Raw genomic sequence first — 11,208 nt, forward strand, 5'->3', positions numbered from 1 at the left:
TTTTTAAAAATCCTCATCTGAGGATATATTTATTGATTTTGAAGAGAGAGAGGAAGAGGAAGAAGAAGGGAAGAGAGAGATCACTGTAAAGGAGAAACATCCATTGGTTGCCTCCCCTAGGCACCCCCTCACTGGGGGTCAATCCCACAACATTTTGGTGGGCAGGACAATGCTCCAAGCAACTGAGCCACTCAGCCAGGGCAACTTTCATTAAAATGTAAAATGAGAAAAGAAGTACAGCATAACACAATAATAAGGATGAATGGTGTTAAGTGGGTACTAGACTTATTGGGGAGATCACTTTGTAAGTTGTATAAATGTCTAATCACTATGTTGTACACCAAAAATGAATGTAATGTTACAATTATGTCAAGTATCATGGAAAAAAACTTTTTAGAGTTTTAAATTTTTTTTAAATATAGAAAGAATGTTGGGTAGGTAAAAACAACATGTGTGCACCACATTAGGTATAAAATGAGGAGGTGATATGGTCAGGTTTAGAGGTTAGAAAGATCCTAGCAGCCTTGTGGGCAGTAGTTTGAGGGAAAGGAAGTATGGAGTTGAGGCTGGAACAGTGGTAGTCCATGGGACAGTTGGTCACAGCATACCTGCTGAGGCTGGTGCCTTGGAGATGGAGGAGAGGAACCCAGCAGCATTTCAATTCAGGGGGCAGGTGAAGACATGGGTGTGGTGCTGGAAGGGAGACTTATAAAGAGAAAGCATTTCTAGACAGGGAGGGCATGCCTTCAGGGGAGGTCATTGCCATCCACTTCTCCCAGTTAAGCTTCCCCCAACGACCACCCCCACCAAGAAACCACCCAGGAAAAGGAACAAATGGAACATATTGAAATGCGCCTACATGATGGTCACCTTCTTGTTTGTGTCTTACAATAAAGGAGACTGGGTAAGGGGGAGCCTGGTACCTAAGGGAGGGGGGAGGGAGGGAGAAGAAGGAGGGAATAAGACGAGAGAGAAGGAAGGGGAGCATAAAGAAGGGAGGGAGTGGGGCAAAGAAGCGCCAAGCAAACAAGTATAGAAGTATAGAAGAAGAGGCTCCTCTTCTATAAATCAGATCCATCCTTTCTTCCTTCCTTCCTTCCTTCCCCCCTCCCTCCTATCCTCCCTCCCTCCCTTTCTTCATCTCTTCCTGCATCCTTGGACGTGCATAGCAGCTACTTCCTTCTGTACTAACACAGCCCCAGATATTCTTCTGAAACACTATCACTCATTTATCCTTTCCTTATCCCTCTCCCTCTTCACCCCTTCTCTCTCACCCTTCCTTCACATAAAGGAAGCTCTTCAAGACCAAGCATTTACCATTTTTCTGGAGATACTGGAAGGTGAGGCAGAAGATGTGGGTGAAGTGAGAAGTGAGGAGTGAGGCTGAATAGATCGGCAAGACCACAGGATGTTACAAGAGGATAGAAGGAAAGAGGGGAGGGCAGGAAAAAAGGGAGGAAGGAGTGGGGGGCGGGGAGGAAGGCAACAAGGTGACTTGCCTCAACCATATCGTTTCTCTGTTTCTGGCTCACTCCTTCATCAACCTCCCAGTGTTACTGCCACTATTGTAGCCCAGACATGGACAACAGGTATGTTGTGGCAAGAAAGGGGTTTTTTCTCATTCCTGGGGTGGAAGGGCTTGGGCCCAACTGCATGATGTTAGAGTAGGGAACCCTGGGTGGGTTTGGATGCTCCAATCATACAGTCATAGAATTGTATAAAAAGATGCAGGTTCATCCTTCTTAATCTCAAGCCACTGCATCATAGTGACAGGGATTTGGAGACCTGCAGGAATTAATTTATGAATTATCTTAATATGTTTTATGTTTCTTTTGTTTATGGAAAAATACACATAACATGAAAAAAATTTAAGGTTTATTTATTTTTAGACAGAGGGGAGGGAAAAAGAGAAGGAGAGAAGTATCTGTGTGTGGTTGCCTCATGCACACCCCCCACTGGAGACTTGGCCCACAACACAGGCATGTGTTCTGATTGGAAATCAAACCCAGGACCCTTTGTTTCACAGGCAAGTGCTCAGTCCACTGAGCCATATCAGCCAGGGAACATAACATGAAAATTACCATTAGTGACCTTTAGTGCATTCACAATGTTGTGCAACCATCACCACTATCCAGCTCCAGAGAATTTTTATCAACCCAAGGGGGAACTCTTTCTCCACAGGCAGTCCCTCCACCTATCCCCTAACAACCACTAATCTACTCTCTCTCACTATGGACTTACCTACTCTGGACACTTCATATCAATAGAATAATACACTATATGGCCTTTTGTGCCTGACTTTATTAACTTAGCATACTATTTTCAAGGTTCATCCAGGCTGTAGCATGGATCAGTACTTCCTCCTTTTATGTCGCTGAATTGCCCATGTAATGGGTATCCCATTACATTTTGTTTATCCATTCACTAGCTGAAGGACATTTGAGCTGTTTCCACCTTTTGACTGTTGTGAATAGTGCTGCCATGACCATTTGTGGATGAGTTTTTGTTTGAACACCTGTTTCCAATTCTTTGGGGGACATGCCTAGAAGTGGAATTGCTGAGTCACTTGATAATTCTATGTTTAAGTTATTAAGAAACTCAATAAATTTTTATTTAGCAATTACTCTATAACACATGCTGGGTTAGTTAAAATGATCAATGTTATGTGGCTTTTACCACAACTTTTTAAAAAAATTATAAAAGACATGGAGGCTAGAGTCACCCTCAGGCTGTAGTCTGTGGGCCCCTGCACTAGACTGTGAACCACTCTGGGAGCAAGAAGTCTGCTTGATCTGTCCCTGGGACTCCAGTGCCCAGAGCAAACCTTATATATTCACTCCCTGCCCCAAGCCTGTGTGCTCCAGTGTGCCACGCTGGGGGTACAGTGGGGCCACAGCAGAAGAGGTCCTTGAGCTCATGGAGGTCACCCTGTAGTGGGAGGGCAGGGGGCAAACTACCATATTTTTCCATGTATAATGTGCACTTTTTGCCCAAAGCTTTGAGGGAAAAATAGGCATGCCCATTATAGACAGGTATAATGATTACCATGAGTATAACAATCCTGTGTATAATGCACACAAAAACATGGGTGCGCATTATACACAGCAAAATATGGTAAATCACAGTGTTTCCTTGGAAGGCCAGACAGGGTTCTATGACACAGAGGATGCCTCCTGTGGAAACAGGGAGGGTGCCTTCTTTCCACTAGTTGGTCAAAAGACCCCTTCTCTGAAGAGATATTCGTACTGAGTAATGGGGAGGGGCAGCCTGACTGAGATATATGGATGTGTGTCCCAGGTGATGGGACAACATGGGGGTTGGAGGGACAGAGTGAGTGAGGACAATGGTCTAGGATGCAAACTGATGCACTAATACATTGCTTTCTTTTTTCTTCTTTTCCTTAGAAGTGACCCCTGCTGTTCTTACTAGCCACCCTGCTCCATCTTAGCTCAACCTTCATGGGTCCCTCATCTCCCAGGTAGTCTCACCTCCCAAGAAACCTCTCTGTGCCCTGGACTGCAAATGTGGAGAGTCACGAATTGGGCCCTTTGAGGAATGACATCTGCCAGGCCAGAGGCACAGTGGGAAAGTGTCTGTGATGGGTCCAGAGAGTAGCCAAGTGGGAAATTAGTAGGGGTTTCCCCCACAACTTTTCTTCCAGACTCTTTTCAACCCTTCTTCACTGTTTCCATAATAAACTGTACACTTGTTGAAATGGCTGAATGCTTGGTTATTCCGTTCACCCAACACAGAGAATTAGTAACATGTAGGGAGCCAGGGGATGCCAAGAATCATATAAATCACTTAATTCTGGCAACAACCCCAGAGTGAGGTTCTGCTATGCTGCCGGCTTTCTAGAGGAAGAAACTATGGCTCAGAGGGATTGATAATTTGTCCCAAGTCATGCAAGTGACAGAGCTGGTTTTTGATCCAGGTTTTACTCATTCCAAAAGCTCTTTTTTTTTTATAAAGGTTTAGGATTTCCTTTATACAGAGGAAATAAAGATCTGAAGATATAGCTGCTCCAAGTGTCTCAGCTCTGCAGACTGCCTGTGTCTTGCTGGTACTTGACAAGGTCTGGAGTTCTGGTTGAAACTCTGGGGAGTTTTCTTGAGTCTAAAGCCCAGATTCACTCCTTGCTGAATGTGCAAACTTGGAAAAGTTATTGTCTCTCAATGCATGTTTTCCTCCATAAAATGGGGACATTAGTGGTATAAAGTCCCTCTTATTATCATGATCAGCGACAGTTGTTAGTTGGTTCATCAAAAGTTGGTTAAAATGGCCCTGGCTGGTGTAACTCAATGGATTGAGCACAGGCTGCGAACCAAAGGGTCACTGGTTCGATTCCCAGTCAGGGCACAAGCCTGGGTTGCAGGCCAGGTCCCCAATGGGGGCCACATGAGAGTCAACCACACACTGATGTTTCTCTCCCTCTCTTTCTCCCTTCCTTCCCCTCTCTCTAAAAATAAATAAATAAAATCTTTAAAAAACACAATTTTTTAAATTTGTTGATCTTGGAGAGAGAGAGAGAGAGAGAGAGGAAGGGAGAGTGAGTAAGAGAGAAACATCAGTTTGTTGTTGCACTTATTCACGCATTCATTGATTGATTCTTGTATGTGCCCTGACCTGGGACTGAACCCACAACCTTGGTACATAGGGACAATGTTCTAACCAATGGAACTACCCAGCCAAGACCTAAAAATACTTTAAAACATGTAAACATAAATTCATTTGTCAATGTTTTGGTATAGGACCAAGGGTTTGTCCTATAGTATGGGTGGGTCATGGTTGGACTTGTCATTGTGTTTGTTCTTGGCGAATGTGACTTTGCTGAAGGACAGTGGTGAAGCAATAGATAAGGAAATAAAGAATTTACTCCTCAGAGGGTAATTTCACATGCTTTAGCTCCAATGGTTACCTGGGCTTCTAAAAACACCTTTAAAATGAAGGACTGCCGGACTTCTGCCCAAGATGGAGGCATAGGTGGATGCACTTTGCCTCCTTGCACAACCAAGATAGGGATGACAACAATTTAGAAACAGAATAACCAGAACTGACAGAAAATTGATCTGAATGGAAGTCGGACAACCAAGAAGTTGAAATTGACCCATTCATCCAGACCAGTAGGAGGGGCGGAGTCAGGCAGCTGGGCGCCTCTCCCGGCGCAGAGAGCAGAGAGCGTTGGGACTGGTGCGTGAGGCATCCCAGGCGAGCAAAACTGCAGCGGGTGGGCCCTGAGTGTGCAACCCACAGCTGGCAGACCCCAGCCGAGTGGTGGCAACTGGCAGACCCAGTGAGGCGGCGACTGTGAGGCAAGGCAGTGCGCGCAACCCAGGATCCCAGTGCTGGGAAATAGAGCCTCGGGACACTGATTGAGGACACCTGTGGGAGTTGAGGCACACAGAGAGACACCCAGCCTCACAGGAGAGGTCCTTGGAGGGTCCCACTGTGTGCACAAGCCCACCCACATGGGAATTAACACCAGAAGGGACCAGTTTGCTCAGGGGAAACAGCAAAAGGGATTGAGGTCCCATGGAGAACGGAGCAAGCACCATTGTTCCCTCTCAACCCCACCCCCACATACAATGTCACCACACAGCGACGGGGGTGCCCAGCCCTGATGAACACCTAAGGCTCCGCCCCTCACCGTAACAGGTACAACCAGACCAAAGAGAGGGAGAGAGAGAGAGAGAGAGAGAGAGAGAGAGAGAGAGATGGCTCAAACAGAAGACCAAATCAAAGCCCCAGAACTCATCGTTTTAAGCGACTGAGAGATAGCCTATCGGATGCACAGTTCAAAACACTGGTGATCAGGAAGCTCACAGAATTGGTTGATTTTGGGCACAAATTACATGAAAAAATGAAGGCTACAATAAGTGAAATGAAGAAAAATACACAGGAAACCAATAGTGATGGAAAGAAAGCTGGGTCTCACATCAATGGAGTGGACCAGAAGGAAGAAAGACACAACCACACAGAAAAGAATGAACAAATAAGAATTAAAAAAAAATGAGGAGAGGCTTAGGAACCTCCAGGACATTTTTAAATGTTCCAACATCCAAATTATAGGGGTACCAGAAGGAGAAGAAGAAGAGCAACAAATAGAAAAGTTATTTGAACAAATAATAAAGGAGAACTTCCCCATTATGGCAAAGGAAATAGACTTCCAGGAAGTCCAGGAAGCTCAGAGAGTCCCAAAGAAGTTGGACCCAAGGAGGAACACGCCAAGGCGAATCATAATTACATTAGCCAAGGTAAAAATGAAGGAGAGAATCCTAGAAGCAGAAAAAGATAAGGAGACAATTACCTACAAAGGAGTTCCCATTAGAATGTCAGCTGATTTCTCAAAAGAGATCTTACAGGCAAGAAGGGGCTGGAAAGAAGTATTCCAAGTGACGAAAGTTGAGGACCTACATCCAAGTTTGCTCTATCCAACAAAGCTTTCACTTAGAATGAAAGGGCAGATAAAGTGCTTCTCAGATAAGGTCAAGTTAAAGGAGTTCATCATCACCAAGCCCTTATTTTATGAAATGTTAAAGGGACTTATCTAAGAAAAAGAAAATAACAAGAACATGTATAGTAAAATGACAGCAAACTCACAATTATCAACAACTACATCTAAAACAAAACCAAAAGAAACTAAGCAAACAACTAGAACAGGAACAGAACCACAGAAATGGAGATCATGCAGAGGGTTAGCAACAAGGGAGTGGGAGAAGGAGAGAGGGGGAAAAATATGGAGAATAAATAGCATAGATGGTAGGTAGAAAATAGACAGGGGGAGGGTAAGAATAGTATGGGAAATGTAGAAGCTAAAGAACTTATGACACATGGACATGAACTGAAGGTGGGGAATGTGGGTGGGAGAGGGTGTGCAGGGTAGAGGGGAGTGAAGGGGGAAATCAGGCAACTGTAATAGCATAATCAATAAAATATATTTTTAAAAATGAAGGACTTCCCAAGTCAACAAAACTTAATTAAAGGGGGTGGGTGGGTGTGGCTGTGTTCGCAAAATTGTGTCTGTTGAGCTGAGCTTACAGGAAGCATTTGTCTTTTCTTACAGAAGTCTGTGTGCAAATAGGGTTGCCCCTTAAGAAAAAAAGAAAGAAATTGCTCAAACACACAAAGGCTACCCAGTAAGCTGATGACAGGTGGAAGGGAATGCCAACTCTTTGCAGATAAGTTAGGCAACAAAGATGATGTGATGTCCTTTATCCCACTGAAACCCAGTAGTAACTAATTTTCCAACTAGTTTTAATTAAGTGGTTCATTAAAACGAACAGGTTTTCTTTGCTTACAGGAAACGGCCCCAGTGGTTGATGTTAGGTTTTGGTAACTTCCGTTATATGCCTCCAATGGCCTCTGTGTGTTCAGTTACCCTTTTCCGTTTGATGGCAGTGGTGAAGTGGGGCTGTCTTAATTTTATTTAAAACTGAGTTTGTAGCCCTGGCCAGTGTGGTTCAGTTGTTTGAAGTGTTGTCCCTCAAAGGGGACACTTGGCAGAGTCAGGAGACATTTTTGGTTGTCACGACTGGCAGGCAGAGCAGGGTGTTGCTCCTGACATCTAGTGGGGGGACAACAAGGGTGCTGCTTAACACCCTGCAGTACACAGGACAGCACCCCACAGCAAAAGAGTGATCAGACCCAAATGACAATAACGCTGAATTGAGAGACACACATTCTCTTCCTGCATCCCCTTGCTCAAAGTATAACATCCTAGGCTGTTTGCCTGTTTGTCACTGCTGTATCTCTGGCTGCTGGCACTTTTGGGGCATCTAATAATGACTTGTTGACTGAATAAATGCACAACAGGAGCCTGTCATCAGGCCCAGAGCAGGCAGGGGGAAATCTTGAAGGTGAGTCGTGACCCACTTTCCCTAGAGACAGGTGTTGACCAAAACATGAAAAGGCCTTTCCCCATGAGAGGCTACACCACTTTCCTGAGATAAAATATTTGGGATGCACTGATTCAGGCAGAGCATAAATAGTGCTCGGGATTAAGAGACAAAAAGCAATGAATATTTATGAGACAGGGAAGGGAACAATTCATCCATAAAAGGAAGGCATTGTTATTGGCATAGATAACATAATATAGCAATGTTAATTCTTTTTTTCAAGATATTTATTTATTTGTTTGTTTGTTTGTTTGTTTATTTTTAGAGAGGGGAAGGGGGAAGAAAGAGGGGAAGTGAAACATCAATGTATGGTTGCCTCTAGTGCACCCTCTCCTGGGGACATGGCCTACAACCCAGGCATGTGCCCTGACTGTGATTCAAACTCGCGAAGCCTTGGTTTGCAGGCCCATGCTCAATTCACTGAGCTACACCAGGCAGGGCAGCAATGTTAATTCTGAATAATGTTCTTAGTTTTCAGTTCAGTAGTCATCAGTCCAGCAGTTATAATATCTGCTTTCTTGTTATCAGGGAGTTTTTTTGAGGGGGAGGAGGTATACTGTTTCTTTGGGTCCAGTCCAAAGGTTATTTTGCTCCATTTTCACATCCAAAGATTTGCAGCATAAAGTGTGCAAAGCAGTACCTCTGGTAAGGCAGCTCCAGATCTATTTTAATGTGGTTCAATTTATTATTATTGTTAATGAATTCCAAGGAAGTCTCTGGGCAGATATACAAAGCAGGCACACAGATACAATGCTAGGTGCTCCTATGTATATTGTTATTTTTTCCCTATCATTTTAATTCTTCAATCACAGTTGAAAGTTATTATTATTTTATATTAGTTTTATTTCAGGTGTACAACACAGTGATTAGACATTTATATAATTTATGAATTGATCCACTCCCCTCCACTACACGCACACTTCTAGCCTCACACACCTCACAGGAGTACCTTCTAGTCCCACCCCTAGCTCCTCCCACAACTGATTCCTCCGCCTCACTCATCCAGAGCACACGCCCACTGCCTCCTCGAGGCCCTCTGTGTGACGTCACCACGCAAGGAGCGCAAGGCAAAGGAAAGCTGTTACCGTGGTGACCATTCACTGTCAGAAACGTCAAGTAACGTCTTGCTCCTTGCCCCCAACCGACCCTGAGGTTCGCAAACAGGTCGACCATCGTGGCAGGAGCTGGAAAAGTGGAAATGAAGAGGGAACGCCAGGGTCAAGGGACATTTCTCACTCCTATCAGCAGACCTGTCACTCGGTGGCCACTTCTGGATCTGGGGTGAGTGGCCAGCTCCCAGCTCTCCCTCAGAGCGCTGAACTACAACTCCCAGAAGCCTCTGCGGAAACTCCTCCCTTTTTGCTTCCCCAGCAAATAACAGATGGCGACAGCGTTTAGAAGCTCTTTCTAAGCACGAGGTCATCTCTGGATGTAAGCGTTTTGGTCACAATCTGTTTTTTATGAACCAGCGCACCTCCGGTTTCTCTGCCCCTTTGAGACTACGACACCCACAAGTCTGTGGGCCGCTCTTGCCCAGACCCACAGCCGGAGGGTTGCCGTGGAGACAACGAGACGCCCGGAGCCTGACCAATGAGGCGGATCCAGGTTGGGAAAAGGATTCCGATTGGTTGAGAGGCCACACCTTCTCGAAAGAACGGGTGACGGCTGCCTGGGCGCATTGCGTTAGCCTCGCGCGCATTCCAATGTTCGTTGAGTCTAGCGGCGTCCACCAGCCTCAGTTACTTGGACTGTGTCTCAGGTCGCGGGGGCTGGAGGCCGAGTCTGCGTGTGCGAGGCGCTCGGGGCCTAATTCCCGAGGCCAGAAGTGCGGGCTCCGACGAAGTGCCTGGGAAGTGAGTGCGACCTCTGGTTCCTCCATCCCGGCTTCCGAATGGAATTCCTAGTCTTTGTGGTAGCAGCCCCCTTCATGTTTGCCCGAGCCGTCACAGCTCCCCCTGGGGGGGTGGGGAGAGCAAAGGTGAAGGGATTGTTGATTCTGAGCCACGCCCTTTCCTCCAGGTCGCCCGGGAAGGGTGGGCCGGGACCCTTTCGCCCTCTCTGGGCCTCGGTTGCCCCTTTTGTGAATTGATCTTTGGAACCCCCCTCTATGCCTCTTATTAGTTCTGTGACCCCGAGCAAAGTACACACGCCCCGTGCCTCAGTTTCCCCATCTAAGATGAAGGTGATGATAGAGCCTGGCTCCCTACCATTGTTGCGAAGTTTAAGGAACCTTACTTAGGACAAGAGCTTGGCATACAGTGACCACTTGGGTGCTGGCGTCTTTATTTATGTTTGGAGGTTTGGACAGGTGCCTCTCCCTCTCTGGGGTCCGGGGTTTGGATCTGCCTGACCCGGTCAGGAAGTTATTGTTTCAGTTCTCTTTCAGGCTTTCTCGTTAGTGAGAGAATAAGCATATGGGTAACCTCTTCTGTATCAGGTTGTATCTCTTCAGACTGAAAATCTCAAAAGAAATTTTCCTGTCTCTTTTGTACTGTTTTGTACAGGCAAGTGGTACTGGCTTTCCATCGGAGGCCGTGCAGTGAAGTTTCACTTTAAAGTACACTTTGTACATTCATGGGTTCTCGATCTTGGTTGTATATCACAGCCACCTCTGGAAACGCATCAAGTGTTTTGGGCCGATCGGTGCTCCCGTGACGTCCATTAATTTATTTCATTCCTAGATCCTAAAGGGGTCTTTGCTTGCCCCCTGTTTTGCTCTATTTAGTCACTAACCCCTTCCCCCAAATTAACAGGACAGTCACCCCATCCCTAAACTAACTGCGTGGGGAAGACTCCACCATCTTGCCCCTTCCAGCTTATAGAAGCTGCTGGCGTTCTGTGGTTCTGTGGACTGAAGGTTTGTGTCCCCTCGCCCCCCACCCCACTCAAGTTCATATGTCAAAGCCCCAATCCCCGATGTGATAGTGTTTGGAAGCGGGGCCTTTGGGAGGTGATTAGATTGCAATGAGGCCATGGTGTGGAGTCCCCCAACCCAAACACACGGCATGATGGGATGGGTGCCCTCGTAACTGGATGAAGAGACAGTGCTCACCGCCTGCCTCTGTGCACCCAGTACTCGGTCTGAGCCACAGGCCCACAAGAGAGGCAGGGCCTCAAGTCCGTTTTCTAGACAGAGAGTTGAGGCATCAGGTCCTTCAGGTGTCCACAGGTGCACGTGGAACAACCTTGTTTGGGCCCTCTGTGTACAGCGCCACACTAAGCTGCGGAGGTGGGGAGGGTGCTCACCCCAAAACTGATTCGTTGGTTTTTTTGTTTGTTTTTCTTTTTTGGAAAGGTAGTGGACGATGTGCAT

At 46.1% G+C, this 11,208-nt stretch overlaps 1 long non-coding RNA gene across 1 annotated transcript; it reads left to right on the forward strand.

Moving 5' to 3' along the window:
- Positions 1–777: 777 nt before the first annotated feature.
- LOC118497635 lies at positions 778–3,693 on the forward strand. Its single transcript, XR_004900175.1, has 3 exons — positions 778–904; positions 1,552–1,589; positions 3,405–3,693. It is a non-coding gene; the product is annotated as an uncharacterized LOC118497635 (long non-coding RNA).
- Positions 3,694–11,208: the final 7,515 nt, after the last annotated feature.

The sequence above is a fragment of the Phyllostomus discolor genome, chromosome 12 (assembly GCF_004126475.2).
Source record: "Phyllostomus discolor isolate MPI-MPIP mPhyDis1 chromosome 12, mPhyDis1.pri.v3, whole genome shotgun sequence".
Taxonomy (NCBI): Eukaryota; Metazoa; Chordata; class Mammalia; order Chiroptera; family Phyllostomidae; genus Phyllostomus; species Phyllostomus discolor.